This window comes from Gossypium hirsutum, chromosome A11 (assembly GCF_007990345.1).
Source record: "Gossypium hirsutum isolate 1008001.06 chromosome A11, Gossypium_hirsutum_v2.1, whole genome shotgun sequence".
Classification (NCBI taxonomy): Eukaryota; Viridiplantae; Streptophyta; class Magnoliopsida; order Malvales; family Malvaceae; genus Gossypium; species Gossypium hirsutum.
In genome coordinates, this window is record NC_053434.1 from 12,835,362 (window position 1) to 12,856,310 (window position 20,949).

The following is a 20,949-nucleotide window of genomic DNA, read 5'->3' on the forward strand; positions in this document are numbered from 1 at the left end:
ATTGTCCTATTCTAAGACAAGAGAATAGGTGGAAATCTTGGGTTTTACAGTATGAAATTTAACTGTAGTCGATCACACATCTTCAATTATATTGTTTGCATAATATGAGTTATATACATACACACACTCACAAAAGAGATTACAGGTTCAAGGATTCGAACTTGAGATCTGTTGAATGTCATCATATAAAACATGAATCAACTGAGTTAGAACACCAGATTTCACGATAAGATATTTAACCGCAGTTCTTGATTATGCATCTCTGAACTCCTAAAAAACCTTTGCTTGACCTTGTTCCAAAGTTTGGAAGCAAATCCTCTGGTAACTTCCTTTGTTCTCCTGTTTCTCTGCATATTTGGGTTTTCATCTCCGATGTCACTGTTTCTTCCTTGGATGTTGTTGGTCTAGTAAAACCTTCCATGGTATGGCATAATGTTATTGAAAAAGTGTTTACTCTGCTTACAGAGCTTATTGAGATGCCTACATATAATTCTTGCTTTCTCTTTACTTTGTCATTCGAACTGCATGGTTTATTTATGAATGAATGATGTTCTTCACTTCTTTCGTCTTCATGTAATTTCAGGCTTTGCTGCTTTTTACATGCTTATTTTGAGGATGATGTAGGTGATTGTGGTTGTTTTTGTCTTCTTTTTTCCCCTAACAGTTACTGTTTGAGCTATTTTGGGTGGTGCATAGTAATGAAGTCACCAATTTGCCTTCTTTTCTAAATATTGAGAATGTTTATGAGCTATTATCTGATGTCGGTGGTAAAAATAATTTTATTATGAGCTATTATCTGATGTCGGTGGTAAAAATAATTTTATTTATAAAAATTTAGGTGAATTGCACTCGTGGTCAATGAAATATTAATAATTTTACACTTTGGTCAGAAAGTAATCCGGTGGTCTTCATTTGAGTTTTACTCCTAAAAAATCTACTTCATTTTCCTTTTGGTTTGAATCCTTGTTGCTTATCTGATTGTATATATAGTCTATCTAGCTTGATTTATTTGGATATTTTTAACCCCACATTTTTTAAAACAAACCCTAATTTTTACATTTTTGTTTCCTTGGTGTTGTAGGTGATTCGAGGGCAGGCATAGAAAACCCATTTGATTGGCTCTTTTCTAGCAGTTTGGCATCAAATTATCAGGACCTACATTTGCTACTCTTTTCATACACTAAAGCAATACATAGAAAGCCTAGATAGCGAAAAGGTTAGTTAATCTTTTATTTTCTTTTTTTTTCATTTTTTAAATTACTATTCTTGTTTATCCTTAGATTATTTTTTAATTTCGTGCCTGTTCATTGTTTGCAGGTGTAATTTAAATTGCCATCCATTTTAATCGACTCTACCATCCAAATTACAATTTTTAAGAGGTATTTATATTTGCAAAACTGTTTCTTTTGTCCCCATTGTAGCAGAAATATTATCATCATATCCATGCATATATTCCACCATGCTATTTATGGCACAGTAGGTCCATTCAACTCTTTTAAGTAGAACAGATTTATCTTATATTAAATATTAAAAATTTTATTAGCAAATTGCACACTAAAAAAATAAAGCTAGTTTTAAACTTTAAAATGATATTATTTAAAGAAAACGTTGAAATGTAAAAGGGAATGAACTTTAATGAATGTTGCCCAAATCCAGCTCTTCAAAGCAGTCTCAAGCAATTCTGGTAGACATTACCATGAAATGCTTACCTTTTATCAATTTATGCTGTCTTTACATTTAGTTTCTTGGTATCTATCAAATCCCTTTGTGATCTCTTTATTCATTTTTGTTGGTAAAAAATTGAATTGCTGCCATATTACACATTTTAGAATCATCATGGTTTGGGAATTTGCAGGCATACATTAGAACTTGGGCTAGAAGTCCAAACCCCATTTGTTATATCAAATAAAGGTAAAAAGTCGAACACTAATATGAGGATTACCACTTTTCTTGAATTTCATTTAGAAAATTGAAAGAAAAACTATTAAGGTATGTTTGCTGGTGAGAGTAGAGTAGACCAGTAGGTACGTTTTATTTCTGGAAATTAATAATAGTTTTATCATGATGATTTTGGAAAAATTAATATTTTGGGGTTGCGATTTTGTAAAGATTTAATTGCTGGTTCTGTTTGGAGCAGAACTATTTTGTTTCCAAATTAATTTTAAATTTTTGGCTTTTGAAAGTATTTTTAAATTAGTTACACTATAATAAGTTTTTAATTTGATATGTTTTCTGTTTTAATTGAATTCGAATAAGTATGAATAAGTTTTTATATTTGGTTCAACTTAATTATTATTTGATTCAACTTAAGTATGAATAAGTATGAATTAATTTTATTATCATGTAGCTTGCTTGTCCATTAAAATTACAACAATAGCTGACCTTCTCTCCAACCTTATTTTAAATATTTTAAAGATTCAAAGTATATAGGCTGGAAACCTAACGGGTTGCCTTATATCGAGCTGTAAGATATAATAGATCCTCCCTAGGTGTATCAACGCCACGTATGAGGAATCTTAAAAAATTCAAAAAGACTTGAAAAAAGTTCTATCGAGCTCATTTACTATTGAATATTTATATAACCTTAATTTATTTCCAATTTACTTATAAAAATTAAATTACGATTCTTTTTTGATATTATTATATTCAAATTACTATTTTTTATATTAATAATGTTTGATTTTAATATTTAATAATTTTAAATGTCTTTAAAAGTTATAACTAATTTTTATCAAAATATTATTAATTATTGAATATTACTTAAATAAATTACATAACTTACATAACTCATATAACTTACATAATTTACATAACAACTTACATAACTCACATAATTTCCTTAAAAGCATATAGTTTAAAGTTCAAATTTCATAACTTACATAATCTACATAACTTACATAAAACATAAAAATATATCATATCAAGACTTACATAATAAACAATTTACCCATGTAACTTATTGCCAACTTTAGACTTCAACAACTACGAAATGGATAGGACTTGGATGAATTTCTCAAGGGCAAGCAACGAGTGTCAAAATGGAGTGCAATCTTTTTTAGATTTTGCATTTCACAATTCAAGCCAAGAGAATATGATTCTTTGCCCGTGTAAGAAGTGTGGCAATATCTATTGGCATTATCGTGAAGTTGTCTACGAACATCTAATTGTTGATGGCTTCATTCGGGGGTATAAAAAATAGATTTTCCATGGAGAGTGTACACCTAGTGGAGCCTCTTCGACGATTAATCCGGGTTATCCTTATAGTGGTTACCGTCAGTATGTTAGAGAAGATGACATTGAAGGTATGATGCGGGATGTATTTAATATGCGGAGTGAAGGTTTCCAATCATTTCCACCAAACTATGTTGCATCTGATGATTATAATATCGGTGGGAATACTTTTATGAAAACGAGAAGAAGTGTACCGGATGAACAACCGAATGAAGAAGCGGCGAAGTTCTACACGTTACTTGGTGAAATGAATGAAGAACTTTATGAGGGATCAAAATTTTCGAAAATGTCATTCTGTATTCGCCTTTTCCACTTAAAATGTTTGGGAGGATGGACCAGAAACTCTTTGACAATGCTGTTAGAGCTTTTGAGAGAAATGTTCCCGTTTGCAAAAATCTCTCAATCATGTAAAGACATGAAGAAAGTGATAAAAGATTTGGGCCTTGGGTACAACAAAATTCATAGTTGCCCAAATGATTGCATGTTGTATTGGGGTGATCGGAGAAATCAACAGTCTTGTCATGTTTGCGGTAAATCTTGTTGGATGAATAGAGATGCAGAAGATGTTAATGAGGATGAATATGGGCCACAGTCAATAAGGAAGCCGAACAAGATTTTGCGATATTTCCCGCTAGTCCCAATACTTCAAAGGCTATTCATGTCGTCAAAGACAGCCGAGTTTATAACGTGGCATCATGATCAACGAACGGATGATGAATTATTAAGGCATCCTGCATATTCTTTAGCATGGAAATCATTTGACAATAAATTTCCAAGCTTTACAAGTGATCCTCGGAGTGTAAGGCTCGGGTAAGCATCTGACGGATTTAATCCTTTTAAAATCATGAGCACCTCGTACAGTACTTGGCCTGTGGTCCTTGTTCCTTATAATTTGCCTCAATGGTTCTGCATGAAGTAAGCTTTTTTGATATTATCTATGATTATCCCAGGAGAGAAAGGCCCCGGAAATGATATTGACATATATCTGCAGCCACTTATTGAAGAGTTAAAACAATTATGGGCGGGTGTTGAGACGTATGATGTATTGAGAAATGAGAACTTTTACCTACTTGCTGCTTTGCTGTGGACAATTAATGATTTCCCGGTATATGCGAATTTATCTGGTTGGAATACCAGAGGACGTTATGCTTGTTCTTGTTGTACTGTTCAAACTGTTCACAGCGGTTATATATGGGAAGAAGTTCTGCTATATGGGGCATCGTCGGTGGTTAGATGAAAATCATAGCTATAGATTTCAGAGGGCTTTATTTGACGGTACTGAAGAGTTGAAAAAAGCTCATGAGCAGACCATTGGATCTGAAATCTTATTCATGTTAAAAGATATGGATTTCAGTTACGGGAAGCTGAATCGACCATTTAACAGGCAAACAAATAGACAATCGAGGGATGAATCTGATGCTGAATCTGACGAGGAGGATGACCCTAATGAGGTGGACTTGTGGAAGAAAAGAAGTATTTTTTTTAGTTGCCTTATTGGGAGCATCACATATTACGCCACAATCTTGATGTGATGCATATTGAGAAGAATGTTTGCGAGAACATCATCTAGACATTTTTGAACGTCGATGGTAAGTCAAAAGATAATCTTCAGAGTCGACTTGATTTATTTCACATGGGAATTAGGCGTGATTTTTATCTCCAAGTACTTCCTAATGGAAAATATTGGTTGCCGCGTACAATTTTTGCAATGTCAAAGGAAGAGAAAGAAATGTTCTGCACGGTGTTGAAGGATATAAAGGTTCTGGATGCGTATGCATCAAATATATCTCGATGTGTAAGTCTTAAAGATCGAAGACTATATTCATTAAAATCACATGACTATCACATCTTGATGCAATATCTACTTCCAGTTGCTTTACGGTGCTGTATGTCAAAGAAGGTAACGTCCTGTATAATTGAACTGTCGAATATAATGAAAGAAATTTGTGGCAAAGTTCTGAATGTTGAAGAACTTGAAAAAGTACAAGATCGAGCCGCTTTGACATTATGCAATTTGGAGAAGATCTTTCCACCTTCCTTCTTTACTATTATGGTGCACCTTGTCATTCATCTCCCTCGTGAAGCAATAATTGGTGGGCCGATTTTCTATCGTTGGATGTATCCAATTGAAAGGTGCTAATTTATTTCAAAGGCATTCACCTTTATACCTATAGTTACCAGTTTTGATAATGTTATATATGGTGTTTAGGTTCCTAAACAAATTGAAGTCTTATTGTTGTAACAAGCGTTATCTAGAAGGATCAACTGCTGAAAGCTACTTGGCAGAGGAGTGTATGACATTCTGTTCTAGATATTTAGAAAATGTTGAAACAAGATTGAATAGACCAAGTAGAAATGCCGGACTTAATGATCCTAACTTGGCCGAAACTTATTTATTTCAAAGTTATGGAGAACCAATCGGTAAAGTTGAAATTGCAGAATTAGATGACCGATCTTGGATACAAGCACATAGATATGTTCATTTCCACCACGATGCACTTGAACAATTACGCAAGTAAGTTCTAGAATATGATAAATATTCATCTTTTTTTGATTTGTTTATTTTTTAACGAATTAAACATGTTTTTAACATAGTGAGTACAAACAAATCTTAAGATCTCGTTCACGCTCACAAAGATTACAACATCGCGAGATTAATAGGTTATTCGCCGAATTTTTTCATGAATGGTTAAGCCAAACGGTATGCAACTCAACATTTTATTGACAAATAATAATGTTTTCTCATAACATTTACAATTACTCAATTTAATTTTGATTCAATAGGTTTGGAGTGGGAATGTCGTTAATGACGAAGTTAAATGGCTTTCTCAAGGTCCGAATCGAGTAGTAAAAAGATATAGTGGCTTCATCATGAATGGATTCAGATTTCATACCAAATATCGCGAGAGATTGAGGAGAACTCAAAATTGTGGAGTAGTTTTTAATTCTTTAATTACAAGTTACGCTAGTGCTAGGGACAATAATCCTGTCGAGGAAAATGTGGAGTATTACGGATTTCTAACTGACATTATTGAGTTGGATTACTATGGAAAATGGAAAGCTGTCTTATTTCGATGTGATTGGGCTGATGCTAATACTGCTCGCGGAATTAAAAATGATCAGTTTGGTTTTACAATGGTGAATTTCTCTCGATTAATTCACACTGGAGAACATTTGATAGACGAGCCGTATGTATTTTCTTCTCAAGTTAAACAAGTTTTTTACTTGAAAGATCCAATTGATGAGGGTTGGTACGTTGTACTCCGAAACACCCCTAGAGACTTGTTTGACATGGGAAATGGAAGTAGAGATGACATCATTGAAAGATCAGAAACTTTGCCTTTTCCAAAACAAAACTTAAATGAAAATATCCCTAGTACTAGTACACAATTTCAATGGGTTCGTCAGGATGTGGACGAAGATATTTACGATTTATGATGTAGTAAGATTTTATGATTTTTTATTTATATGTAATGTTATAATTTTAACATTGGTCATGTTATATAATTTAACTATTCTATTTTTACAATTGTTGTTATTTCTTACTAAAATTTTAACTATTTTATGTGTTGCAGAAAAAATGCCTAGAAGAAGATTAAGAGATCTTAGTATTGTACAGAATACTACAAATTCGGAAGAAGTAAGTACTGAACAGTAGGCAGTTGTTGGATCTTCAAGCGTGCCAGAGACACTTGACGAGTCTGTGGAATTTCAAAGTAACGTTAAGTTTATTTTACAAATTGTATTAAATTTTATTACTGATTTATTTTTAAATTTCAATATAGTAATAATATATTATTTTTCAGCTGAAAATGGTGGGACGCGCAGAGGTCGAGGACATACGCTCCTAACAGATTTATATAACTTAAATTCTATCGAGCGTGTCAAAGTAACTAGAAACAGCCATGGTCAGCCTGTTGGACAAGAAGCTCGACTTTTAGCAGGCTATTTGGGCATTATAGCATGAAATGCCAATGTGTTGCCCATCAACTACGAATCATGGCATAACATGCCTGATAGCAATAAAAATCAAGCTCTCTCTAATATTAAGGTAACAAAACGTTAATGTAATTTATAATACTTTGGCTTAAGTTTCATTTATATTTACTTCCTAAACTTGTGTTTTTTAGGAGAGGTTTGCTTTAGAGGTCTCTGATGCCTATATCAAGAAGGCATTGGGTAAAAAATGGAGAGACCATAAAAGAATTTTGAAAAAAGAATATTTTAAAAAACCCATAAGCCTCAAAGAAAAATTGCAAAATGTCCCACCGGGAATGCTGAGGTACCAATGGGAAGATGCGGTTCAATTTTGGAATTCGAAGAAAGGAGAGGTATTATGTACTTGCAAACTCTTATAAAATTTTCGGTTTATAGTATTTACTATATACGTAATAATAATTTCATTATGTAGGACCGTGAGCGAGTTGGAACAAGCAGCAGGTAAAAACAAAAATTTACGCACACGGCAGGGTCGAGAAGTTTTGCTTGTGTAGCTCAGGCCGCGGTACTATTAATTTATTAATTCTATCAAGTATTAATGACTTTTTACTATTAAATAATATTTTTACTACTATATTGTAGGAAGCCTCGTCTGGTCAAAAAGTTGGACGCCTTTAGCTTTTTGACATTACGCACAGGAAAAAGGATGGAACTTCGATGACATCTGAGGCTGCAGAAATTATGGTATATTTACTTAATAAAATTTGATTCATTATAAATATTTATAATATTTAATTCTGATGTTTTAATTCGTCGTTTTTATTAGTTTAATTTAAATAATGTTATGTCGTATTCCTTTTTATTGTATATTTCGTTTCTAACTCTTTGACTGATTTATTAGGAGAAACTAAAAGATAAGAAGGCAGAGTATGAAGCGACTGCTTCGACTGATAGTTCTGTTAATTTTGAGGATATTGATAACAGAATTATTAATGAAGTTTTGGGTCCTGAAAGGTATGGTCAGGTTAGATTTCAAGGATCTGGTGTTAACCCGACCCAATATTTTGGATCCACCTCGCACCAATACATGCCTTCCGGGAGTCAAAGTCAAGCTGAAGTTCAGAGGCTAAAAGATCAGATAGTTCAGATACAAGCTAGCACAGATGAGCAAATTTCTCAACTTAGAGCGGAGGCAGCAGCGAGGGAGGCGGAGCAGAACAGAAAATACAATGAACTCCAGCTACAGCTTCAGTCTATGATGACTATGTTCCAGCAATTTCAAAATCCGCCATCTTAGACATTTGTTTTCTTGTAACTTTTAACATTATTGTAAGAATATTTTGAATATTCATTTACAATTTATATAATATATTTTTCGTATAATTTTTTATTATTTAAATTTGCAGGTTTTGGTTGGATTTCATTGTATATTTGCTGTTTTTAGTTGAATTTCTTGCAGGAGGGTTGGATATAGGTGCAACATACATATTGCAAAACTGGGCAAATTAGCGGCGTTTTTTAAACATATTGCAAAACTGGGCAAATTAAAAAAACGCCGCTAAAAGTCCTGGTCTTTAGCGGCGCTTTTTTAAGTCCTGCTCTTTAGCGGCGTTACATATAGCGACGTTTTTTGCGGCGCTTGGAAAAGCGCCGCTAAAGGCAAAAAAAACGCCGCTAAAAGTCTGTTTTCCTGTAGTATATTATTATTTTATATATTATTTCTTTTTTTTTTCCATATTTCAAACTGTCACATTGGCTACTTATCATAAAATCCTTTCTAAATTAATTTTAAATTGTTGTATGTATTATAATTTCAAATTTCTTATTTGATTTAGCATCATTGATTTCAAACATGTTTATCATCGTTTTAAAATCTGTTACATTTTGTTTGTGTTAATTGGTTCTATATTTCTTTGAAAATCGTTTCTTCAGTACATAAATTCTTGAATGTCAATGTAAACATTTGCATAATGTATGACGTGAGTTTATTACTGTTGTGTATGTTTTAATTTGTTTTTTTTATTTATTTTCATATATTGCCCCTCATTTGTATAATTAAAATTTTTGTGAGTATCACACTGCAATTGAAATTTTCAATTTATCGATCCAAAATTTCCAATTTATTTTCAAATCAAATTGATGCGTTTTGAGCCGGCTTTATAAAATAAAAGAGATGTTTGATGTTTGGAAATTCAGAAAATCGTGCCCTAACGTGTTGGGTTTCGATTTTCTGTTTGTTTAAATAATCGAATATCCCTTTAAAATTTCGTTTGTGTTTTCTAAACTTCAAAATAAGGCAATGTTCTATGTTTGGAAATTCGAAAGATCGTGCCCTAACGTGTTGAGTTTCGGTTTATCGTATGACTAAATAACCGAATACCCTTTCTTTTTTAATTTTATTGTGTGAGGTGATCTCAGTTTTTGGAGGCTTAAAATATCGTGTCCTAACGTGCTGGATGTGATATTTTATTCCTTTGGAACGAGTGAATCTTAAAATCTAACTCGATTTGTTCATATATTTTTAAAGGGATCGTATTTCAATGTTTTGTTTCCAAATTTTCAACAATAGGACATTAATAATCAATTTGTACCAATTTTGGATGTTACGAGGGTGCTAATCTTTCCTCGTGCATAACCGACTCCCGAATATTTTTTCCTCGAATTTTGTAGATCTAAAATTATTGTTTTAATAAATCAAAATGTTTTATTAAAATGGTCAATCTCAAGGTGATCCGATTACACCTCAAAAAAGATCGGTGGCAACTCCATACCTCGTTTTAAAGTCGATCCCCATTTTTTTCAAAAACTTTAAAAATGGTTTCGAGAATGGGTTTCAGCCGTTGGAAGATTGACTGTGGGTGGAGTAGGTTTCCTTTTTTCAAGGCACATTTGTTTTCCCCTTTTCATTTTTTTTATGTTTTCTTTTGTTATTTTTTTAATGTTTTGTTTTTAAGATCTGAGGCAGGCCGATTTGAATTTTGGGCCCATCTTTACAAGCCTGAACCCTTTGTAGTTTTTAGTTTTTTATCAATAAACACCCAGTCAATCATTGATAAAAAAAAATTAACTATGCTTAAATTCAAATGCAAGTGAGAATAAAAAAATATTATTAAAAGACCTTAAAATGAATATATTAATACATAATAAATTATTAAAAATATAATAATAATAATAATAATAATAATAATAGAGTGGTCCCTTGGATCCTATTTTTAGCATTAGTAGTATGGAATCTTGAGGAATATGTTCTACTACTCAACTCACTTGTGGCTGATAATCTCATTGCCCTTTTCATGAAAGACGACTGGTTATTTCCATAAATTTCTAATAATTACTAAAACCATGAATTATGTATTCAAATTTTTAATAAAAAATATAATTTTTTAACCAAATATTCAAAGTCGTATTGGAAATTTTTATTTTTATTTTGACAAAAATCAGATTGGGTTTTATTTGACTATAAAACATAATATCCAACAAATCAAAACAGAAATAAACTAGACAAAAAGAGGCCTAACACTTAAGCTTTGGCCCGAAAGGAAATTCAAAAACTAAATTAAGAGTATTCTAGAATACCATAATTATAACCCCTATTCTGCCCAATCAGAAAATTTGTTGCACGTTTTGTCTGCTAGGCTAGCATTTCTTCTTCAAGACATTTTCACAATTCCAAGGGGAGCATTTAACACTTTGTCTGTTGATCTGCCCATTTTCACAGCTTCCCTTTCTTTCTCTTCTTCTCTATCCATTTTCAATCCGGTTCACGCACACTATCATTTACTCTCTGAAATTCGGCATATTCAGGAAAACTATCCACCAGGTATATCTCCTCCCTTTTCTTCATTGATTCTTTGGCTAGTAAATGTGCTAACATATTTGCTACTCTTGGGATATATGCAAACGTTAAGTTTCTAGATCTATACATTATTTGCTCGATGTCATGTATATATGCTCCGATATGTGATTTGTCCTCTCTGTTTTCCTTGCATTTCTTGATGATTGATAATGAATCACCCTCAATAATGATCTTGGACCATTTCATCTCCATCCCGATTTGGACTACTCTACGACAAGCGAGTGCCTCCGCAGCGAAAGCTGAGCCTATCTGGTGATGAATCTCTGAGCAAGATATTAAGGCCTTTCCTTCACTATTTCTAACCACTATCCCCAAAGCCGCTTGACTAGATGTTTCATCATATGCTGCGTCAAAATTAATCTTCACTGTCTGATCAGGTGGATGTTTCCATTTACTGACTTCTTGGGTAATTTTTTGTGTTTCTTTTTCATTCCCATCTACCTCACTGATGTAGCTCTGGAAAAAATTTGCAATTTCTTTCCCAGATCTACTAACTTTCTTATGTAATCTATTGTTTCTTTCTCCCCAGATTGCCCATAACGCGCAACAAAATAATCTACACAAGGAAATATTATTCTGGGAAAACACCCAGGTTAGCCATTGTAGAAATTCCATATTAGGTTCCTGTAGAAGCTTCTGGAATAATAGTTCTGTCCTTATTGTCATTGATACAGGGCATTCCTGGAAGAGATGGTCCATTGTTTCCACTGCTGATTCACATCGGGGGCAGATTGCATTAGTAATTAGCTTTTTGTATTGCATGTTAGCTCATGTAAGCAAATAATTCCAGGAGATTTTCCAAACTGTAATCTTAATTTTGGAGGGTAGATTTAATAGCCATAGTTTTTTTATAGAAATTGTTGTAGTCGGTCTGTAAAGCATAAGCACTAGGATCTTCCAACCTTTGTAATAGTTTATAGGCACTACGGACAGAGTATTCTTCCGAGAGTTCACCATTCCAAGCCAGGAAATCATCATGAGGAGCTTTCGCCAGAGGAATATGTAAAATCTTCTCAGCTACTTCGTTAGGAAAGGAATTAACAATCTTCTCTCTTTTCCATCTTCTGTTATTAACATCAATAAGCTCAGCAACTTTAAAATCACATAAATTATTAACAATCGACGATAATCTATAATTTCTTTTATCTGGAATCCACGCATCATGAAGAACTGAGATATCCGTGCCCCTACCCACCTTTCAGCAAAGTCCCTCTCCCAAAATTCCTTTTGCCGCCCATATACTTTTCCATGTATACGAGCCATTGTTCCCCAATCGCGAATTTAAAAAATTCTTATTAGGAAAATATTTCGCTTTAAGGACTTGCGCGATTAAAGAATTTGGACTATTTAAGATTCTCCATCCTTGCTTTGCTAATAATGAAGTATTAAATTGGGTCATACTCCGAAAACCCATTCCACCCTCTTCTTTCGATTGAGATAGAAATTTTCACTGACACCAATGAATTCCTCTTTTCCCATATCCCTTTTGCCACTAAAATTTAGCAAAGATATTTTCCAAGTCTCCACAGAAAGATTTTGGTAGAAGAAAACAAGACATAACATAGGTGGGTATTGACTGAAGCACTGATTTGATAAAAACCTCCTCGGCCCCTTGTGATAATAATCTGACACTCCAGCCTTCAATTCTTGCTTGGACCCTCTCTTTAAGATTTTGGAAAGATTCTTTCTTTCGTCTGCTAACCACATTGAGAAGTCCTAAATATTTTTCTGGATTCGTAGAATTGCGAATTCCTATTAATGTCGAAATTTCATATTTTCTCTCCTCCAATGTATTCGAGCTATAGAAAATTGTAGATTTGTTAAAATTCACGCATTGTCCTGAGCACTTTTCATATTTCTTCAAAATACCTTTTAAGGCCATTGCTCCATTACAAGTTGCTTCTCCAAACAATATACAATCGTCTGCAAAAAGCAAGTGTGAAATTATTGGACCCCGTCTGCTAGCCTTGACAACTTTTATCAGACCCTCTTTTATTGCCAATCTCATCAACGATGAAAGTCCCTCACTACATTAAAGAAAAAGAAAAGGACTCAAAAGGTCTCCTTGTCTCAACCCTCTAGTAGATTCAAAAAATTTTCCCCTTCCTCCATTAATGTTTACTGCATACGAAGCTGTGGTAATGTATTTCAGAATCAATGCCACCCATTCCCTAGCAAAACCCATCTTTAACATTATATCCTTTAAAAAGTCCTATTCAACTCTATTATAGGCTTTGCTCATATCTAGCTTTACTGCTATATGTCATTTCTTTCCTTTACGCTTTAGTCGGAGAGTGTGCAAAATTTCATAAGCTAAAAGCACGTTATCAGTGATTAATCTGCCAGGATAAAAGCGCTTTGAGTCATATCAATGCATCTCCCAATTACTTTTTGGAGTCGATTGGCTATTGTCTTGGCCACAATTTCGTAAATAATTGTGCACAAGCTAATAGGCCTGTAATTAACAAGGTTTTTGGGGTTTGGGGTTTTTGGGATCAGCACTATATCCGTTGAATTGAAAAACCCAAAATTTTTATCTCCATTCAAAATTCCCAAACAAAAGGTTGTGACGTCTTTACCAACGATGTGCCAGAATTTTTGGAAAAATAATGCTGGAAAACTATCGGGTCCTGGTGCTTTAATAGGCCCCATCCCTTTTAAAGCTATGTACATTTCATCTGCTGTAACGTTGACAGTAGAAAAGTATTTATATCTTGCGAAATATTGTTTTCAATACCTGTTAGTAGATAAGATGGGTCTCCAACACTGTTTGACGTAAATAGCTTCAGAAAAAATGATGTGGCAGCCTCATGAATCTTTGTCTCTTCAGTAATCTCTCCTCTTTCATCGAGTTCAAGCCTTGATATTGTGTTTATTCGTTTACAATTTGAGGCATATTTGTGAAAAAAGGCTGAATTCTTATCTCCTAGCTTGAGCCAGTTTGCCCTTGCCCTCTATTCCCGGTACATTTACTCTTTATCAATTTCCATATTGAGATGAATTTTAGTAGCAATAATCTTTGCCATCGTATCATCATCCCTTTCTTTCTCAATCAGTATCTCTAAGTCCTTAGTAAGCTTCCTCTTGAGCCCCTCTGTCCTTTTTTTTAAAAATTTTTCCTACCCAGCTCTTTAAATGTATCTGCAGTCTCTCAAGTTTTTCATTTAGTGTGCCTACTTTTGATTCCCATGATGTCTTAATTTCTTTCTCTATAGACTCCTCCATGATCCACCACGCTTCAAATTTAAACATTGAATTTCCCCTATACAAGTTACCGCTATTTGTATTCAAAAGAATTGGGCAATGATCAGACAATGAGTGGGTTAAATGCTGAACGTATCCTGTTAGAAATAGCTGCCTCCATTTTTCATTTGCCACACTCCTATCAAGTCTTTCTTTTATATTCGTTTCCGGCAAGTTTCCCCTTTTCCATGTAAACCAAACCCCTAAATACCTTATATCCACTAATTGACAGTCCTCTAAAGTCTCACGAAAGGCCTCCATTCGTCTCTCCTCCCTTGGTAAGCCCCTACTTTTTCAAAAGAAAACATGATTTCATTAAAATCTCCGCTTACTAGCCATGGGAAAGATTGTTGTTGACCCAGGTATCTTAGTAGATTCCAAGAATCATTATTTTTATGAACATAAGTTGAGCCATAAAATCCCATAAATCTCCATTCTTTTTTTATGCCTTCTTCCTTTAGTGTGACGACAATGTGACTTTTTGAAAAACTTCTCAAATTAATGGAGATATCCGCTTTCCATGCCAAACATAATCCACCCCGAGAACCCTCTGCCTCAACATCGATCCCGTTCAGTAGTCCACAACTCCTTCTAACTTTTTCCATACGATTTTTATCAATTTTTGTCTCCATAAAGAAGACCAGATGAGGATTTTGCTGCTTTACAAAATACCACAGCCTTCTTACTGCCCGTGGACTCCCCAATCCACGGACATTCCAGATTAAGATTTTTATTGTGTTCGGTCGGCTTGCCTCTTAGCAGCCGCCGATCTTATAAAATTTGAGTTGACACTTTGCTCCAGATTTTCTATCTCCATACTTGTTCGACCAACACTTCGATCTGCTACTTCTTCATGTTTCAGTCTTTTTAGTCCATCATCATATTCAACTTCTGCGCTGAAAACTCTGATTTCCTCTTCTAGGGATTTCCTCTTCCTTAAAGTGCATTCTTTCTTTTTTTTATTCAACCCAGCCACTGGATATATTCTTTCCCAGGATGCCCTTTTTGCTGAATTCAGATTTGTAGCCAGCTTGTTGTTACTTGCATTTACTTGCATTTACTATTTCATCTTTATTAATTGTATCTCCTTCCCCCTGTTTTGTTGACGATTCCTTCGAACCTACCAATTTTAAATTCTCATGAGACCTCCAAAACATATTATTCCCATCTACTGCTACTTTGGCATAATTCAATGGCGACTCTGAACAACCAGTATAAGAATATTGGGAAGCCGCCTTTTTAAAAAATGCATTAAATTTCATATTTTCTTTACCAACTAAATTTGATTCTGCTTTTAATGCTACAGTGTATGGTGGATGTCTCTAAATTTACTCTTTTTTGCAGGACTTAGCTGAAGACACACCTTAAAATCATGTCCCATTATTCCACATCCAAAACAAAACATTGGTAATTTCTCATATTTGAACGAGATCCACGATTTATTTATATTATCTATTTAAACAAAAATACCTCGTCGAAGGAGTTGCTTCACATTAAGATTTATCCTGAGACGACATGAATCACCAATAATTTCAGATCTGATTACCCCTCCAAACGTGACTCCAATTGCATGAAGAAGGTCTTTTTTGTCAAATTCTGGTAAACATGAACCTATCTTAATCCAAAACGGTGAAGAATTGAGCCGTAGCTAGTTCCTTTCCATCGATTTAGTTAATTTGTCAAATAATATAAGATTTTTACGAAAAAGCCATGGCCTCCCTTCCATTACTGTCTCCAGGTCTTCTTCTAAATCAAACACAATCAAAAATAAATTCTGCCCAGCCATCTGAATTTCAAATTTCTTCCTTGTCTTCCATATGCTTTTCATCTGTGCCCTAAAACTTTTTGGGCTGTGTAATTTTTTTGTCTAGATTGTACAGATCAGGGTTGGACTTGCACTTGGTACTACCATCGAACTTTTAACTGATAACTGAATAAGTTCTTCTGTCAGAAGAGAGATCTCATCTGTCCCCTCTCTATTGCCGCCACCACTTTCCTCCATCCCAAGCCGCAGCAGTTACTGCTTTCTCTAGGACTCTAAGCAAAGCACTCTTGGACTAAAATAGAGAGAATATAGTTAAGTCGTATTGGAAATTTAAATTTGTAAAAATTCTTTAAAAATGGTAAAAACGTTATTAATTAAAAATTTTAAAAATCATAAAAAAATTATAATTCTTTTTGGCATTATAAATTTTACAATTTTTAATTATTATTATTTTTAAATATCTACAAACTTTGGTTTTCAAACAGTACTTCGATTATTTGATTAGATATTTGTGTTTTTCATTAGGAGTTGATAGTTTTTGTAGTTGTTAAATAATATTGTTATTTAATAAGATATATTATTATTGAGGAGATATTTTGTTACGTATCATATAAAGAAATTGTGAAAAGATGACATGACACGTTAACCCCTTTGGCCGATCAACATCCAGGTCAACGTGCCATGTCATCAGTTCACAATTTCTCTATATGATACGTAACAAAATATCCCTTAAATAACAATATATCTCACAAATAACTATATTCTCTAACAACCATCAAAACCATCAACTATTTACTCAAACCCGTAATGAAAAATATAATTTTCTAACCAAATACTCAAAGTCTTATTGGAAATCTAATGTTGTAAAAATTCTTTAAAAAATTTAATTAAAAATTGTAAAATTTTTAATGCCAATAAATAATTTTATAATTTTTTTTATGATTTTTTAACATATCTATTTATATAACAACATTTTATATAAATAACAAAATCTATAATATTTTTGGTGAATTATAATAATAGGGCAAAGCCCGAACAACCAACGTGACTAGTGTGACTCAAAACCAACTCACACCTAAGACGATAAATACCTTTAACCATCAAATCATCATATAAGGTTCAACAAAATCTATAATATATATCAATAAATTTATTTACATAACATTATCTCTATTAGTCTCCTTTGGACTTATAATCGATTGATTTGATAAAAGATTTTATTAAATTTTTTAGAGCGTACAGCAGAAACACTTTATTTTGTGGAGCGAAAAATTTTGCTTATTAGGCTCCGTTTGTTTGGGGGTAAAAACTTTTCTGGAAAATATTTTCCTCATTTTCTGCTATTCGTTTGGTGGAAAATAAACTCCCACTATAAATGCTTTTCCAAAACATGGGAAAATCACGTCTTTTTTTGGGAAAATGTCTTACAATTTTTTTTTCAGTAGGAAAACGCCTTCTTCCATTCCCCTTCCCCTTCCCCTTGCAAATCAGTGCCATTGCCAGGTAACCTACCCATTTTTATCTCTCCCATCATTCTGATTTTTGTTATCTATCTATCTTATTTTCTTCAATCTCTTAGCAAATTTGCCAGGTACCCTACCCCTGCCCTGAATTCCTCAAGAGCTGTGCGATTTCGAAGAACAATGATGAGAAATTTTGGTCAAGGACCAATGCTAGGGTCGGTGTTAAAGATGCTGACAATATGGTTTCGGGTTTGAGCCAAAACTTGAGTTTGTACGTGCAGTTTTAGGACCTTGAGAGAGAAGTTCTCGGACATCTTCTACAGAGAACTCATTTTTTATATTTACAGGTTGGGATTCGATTTTCCCGCATTTGATTTCTTTGAAATGGAGTAAATAATTGAGAATTACTGGAACGCATTTGATTTTTGTGGTGGTAACTGATCTTGGAGAAGAAGCAATTGTGTACATTAATGGCACACCATTTGTACTGAAGGAGTTAAATAAGCCTGTTGATACCCTAAAGCATGTCGGAATTACTGGACCTGTGGTATGTTATCTTAACACCTATTTTACTTTTTTTGGCAAGTTATTTAGCACCATTACTTCAGCCAACTTCTTGCATTATGAAAAATTATGTAGGTGGAACACATGGAGGCACGACTAAAGGAAGATATATTGTCAGAGGTTAGAGAGTCCGGTGGTCGAATGCTTGTACATCGTGAAGAATTCAGTCCATCATCAAATCAGTCCAGTGTTGTGGGATACTGGGAAAACATTTTTACTGATGATGTGAAGATAGCTGTTGAACTATATGCTGCTCTAAAAGATGAGGGGTATAATATAGAATATAGGATGATTCTATTAACTAGAGAGAGGGAGGCTTTAGCTTCTGATGTGGATGAAATCCAGAACTGTCAAGATGAGTATGTATTTGTATGCCTAGCTAGTGCTTTGTTCATCAGTCTATTGAAGTTATTCTTACAAAGTTTTTGTTGCATCTGATTCCACCTACATCTATTCACACATGCTTGCACAAGTAACATAGTTTTAGCTCAGGATATTATGTATTAATGGCTTCTTAGGTGAATAATGTGTTGTGGCTGGCTTTATGGTTATTTTCAAAAATTTGCAGCACAGATTAAAATTTGTCAATATGAATAGATATCCTTTATGTTCTTTTCCTGTTGGGGGAGAATGGCAATTAAAACAGAACTGCCACAATTGGAAAAGTCCTCATCATTTGTAGTTTTAGAAAAGCAAACAGCATCTATTAAGGATTGTTCTTTTTCCAAAACTGCATTTAGTGATATGATGACCATTTTAGTCATTATAATACCAAGAATTTGAAGAAGTATTTTCTCTTGTGATTGCTCAGGGGGACTTTGAGGTAAATATATACTTAAATGGTTCCTTGAAATTAAATCATTGTTTTGAAGATGCAATTATGTTTTCTGCAGCTCCTCAGGGTGTTACCTTTATGTATCACACATTGGATTTGGAGGAGTTGCATACGCAATGGCAATCATTTGCTGCAGACTTGATGCAAAGGTGAACTTTGGAACATCCAATGCATAATCATTGGGTGATGCACATCTACATTCTACACCTAAAGAAAACTTGCCATCCTGGACTTCTGAAGAAGAAGCACGAAGGATGGGTGATTACCGTGACATTCTAAGCCTTACAAGAGTTCTCATACATAGTCCCAAAAGCAAAGAAAATGTTGATACTATTATTGAAAGGTATGTCTCATTTCCTTTTTTCTCTTTTCCCCCTTTATTTAGATATTAAAGAATCAGAATGAAATTTATCTTCTCACTCTTTTACTATACCAGCAATATGTATAATCAGATTCGTGATTCAGGTGGTCTAGAGAACAAAATGATGGATAACTGTACTGAGTTTATTTCTTCATTTTCTTTTCTTTTTGGACTCAATTGAACGTGCCCACCTTTTGCTTTTTTATTTTTTTTCATTTCAAGGCTTTTATTTTGTTTCATATTTTAGGCAACCAGTTTTTTATCCCTGCCCTTTGCCATTTAACATTCCAGTTATCAGCTTTTTAACCCTTAAATGGTGCTGAGTTTGTTCTGTTTTTTTGTGAAGGTGTGCTGGTACAAGGCATTTACGAGCTGATATCCTCCATTATAGTAAGGAACTGGAGAAGGTCCCAAGCGACGATGATGAGAACCGAGCATACATCATGGATATGGGCGTTAAGGGTATGAGGTTAGTTGTTACATAGTTGCATCTAAAGCAAACTACAATTTTACTGCCTCAATCAAGTAGCATGTCAATTAGTGTTTGTGTATTGATTGATGGGTTCAACTTGAACTTCAAAGCCATGCTCCTGCATTTAGTCGGTTTTCATTGCTAATGAAACTCAATTTTCTCTCTTTTTTTCCTCCTTTCATGGTTTGATAATCTAGAGTGCCTGATCGGGGTTAGGTTGTTGCTACTATGGATTGAAACATACCAGGGTTTGTATTTCATGACCCTTGAACTTTTGTATTTGTTTATTTTGCAAGCGTTATTTCTTTCTCATCACGTTCCGATCTTACCTATATAGTACATCTCCAATTAAGATGAAATTCACAACTTGGATGGATGCAAGGCCTGAATTAGGACATCTCTGTAATAATCTTAGAATTGATAAATAGTTTGACAGATTATAATCGCCTTTAAAATTCAAATGTATGTAAGTATGTATGTATGATGTATAGGTCTCAATACCTGTTCATAGCTTATCCATTAATGATTGATTGCTATACACATATAGAGAAGGGTTTGTTATACTTTAGAAGCCTTTCCTTTGGAGCTTCGCCGTTTCAATGCACTCTTTTTCCTTTTTTTTTCAGCCATTAAAAGAAAATGGCAGGAGCTTTAGGAACATAAAGGAACAAAATTTTGGTACCTACTGAAGATCGAAACAAAGATGAAATATGTTTAAGAAGATAATAGAAAAGAAGAGATTGATTTAATGGATTTTCATATACATTCTTCTTAGGAATTAAGATTCTAATTAAGACTTTTATGGTCAGTTGTCATAATTTTCATCAAACATTGCTTTATGGAGTTTATTCATTTTTCTTGCAAGATTCATGTTCTAACACTTATGTTGAACCATGTATTTAAAGAGTATATCCCATACGCGAGTCTATACATATTAATATTATATATATATGTGACATGAGTATTTTAATAAAATTAAGGGTTTTATATATATTGGTTTCTAGTATTAATTTATATAATTATTCAATCCTTGTTTTTTATTATTTTATAACATAATTAGAAATAATTTGTTTGATTTTGGTTGTTTTCAATTTATGACGATTAATATCCTAGCTTAATAATTGAGTATTATTATATATTTAATTTGATTTATTTATTTATAAATAAATCATTGCAATATATGTAAAAATAATTTAAAATATAAATTTATTAATATATGT

General features: G+C 33.5%; 1 long non-coding RNA gene across 7 annotated transcripts; it reads left to right on the plus strand.

Annotated features, from left to right (window-relative positions):
• Positions 1–17,272: 17,272 nt before the first annotated feature.
• LOC107923115 (uncharacterized) lies at positions 17,273–20,680 on the plus strand. Of its 7 annotated transcripts, XR_001691528.2 has the most exons (7): positions 17,322–17,537; positions 17,614–18,044; positions 18,137–18,420; positions 18,955–19,239; positions 19,604–19,726; positions 19,927–19,977; positions 20,067–20,273. It is a non-coding gene; the product is annotated as an uncharacterized lncRNA (long non-coding RNA). The 7 variants fall into 7 exon arrangements; XR_001691525.2 differs by having other exon boundaries at positions 17,321–17,537; positions 19,604–19,977; XR_001691529.2 differs by lacking the exons at positions 19,927–19,977; positions 20,067–20,273 and adding an exon at positions 20,356–20,680.
• Positions 20,681–20,949: the final 269 nt, after the last annotated feature.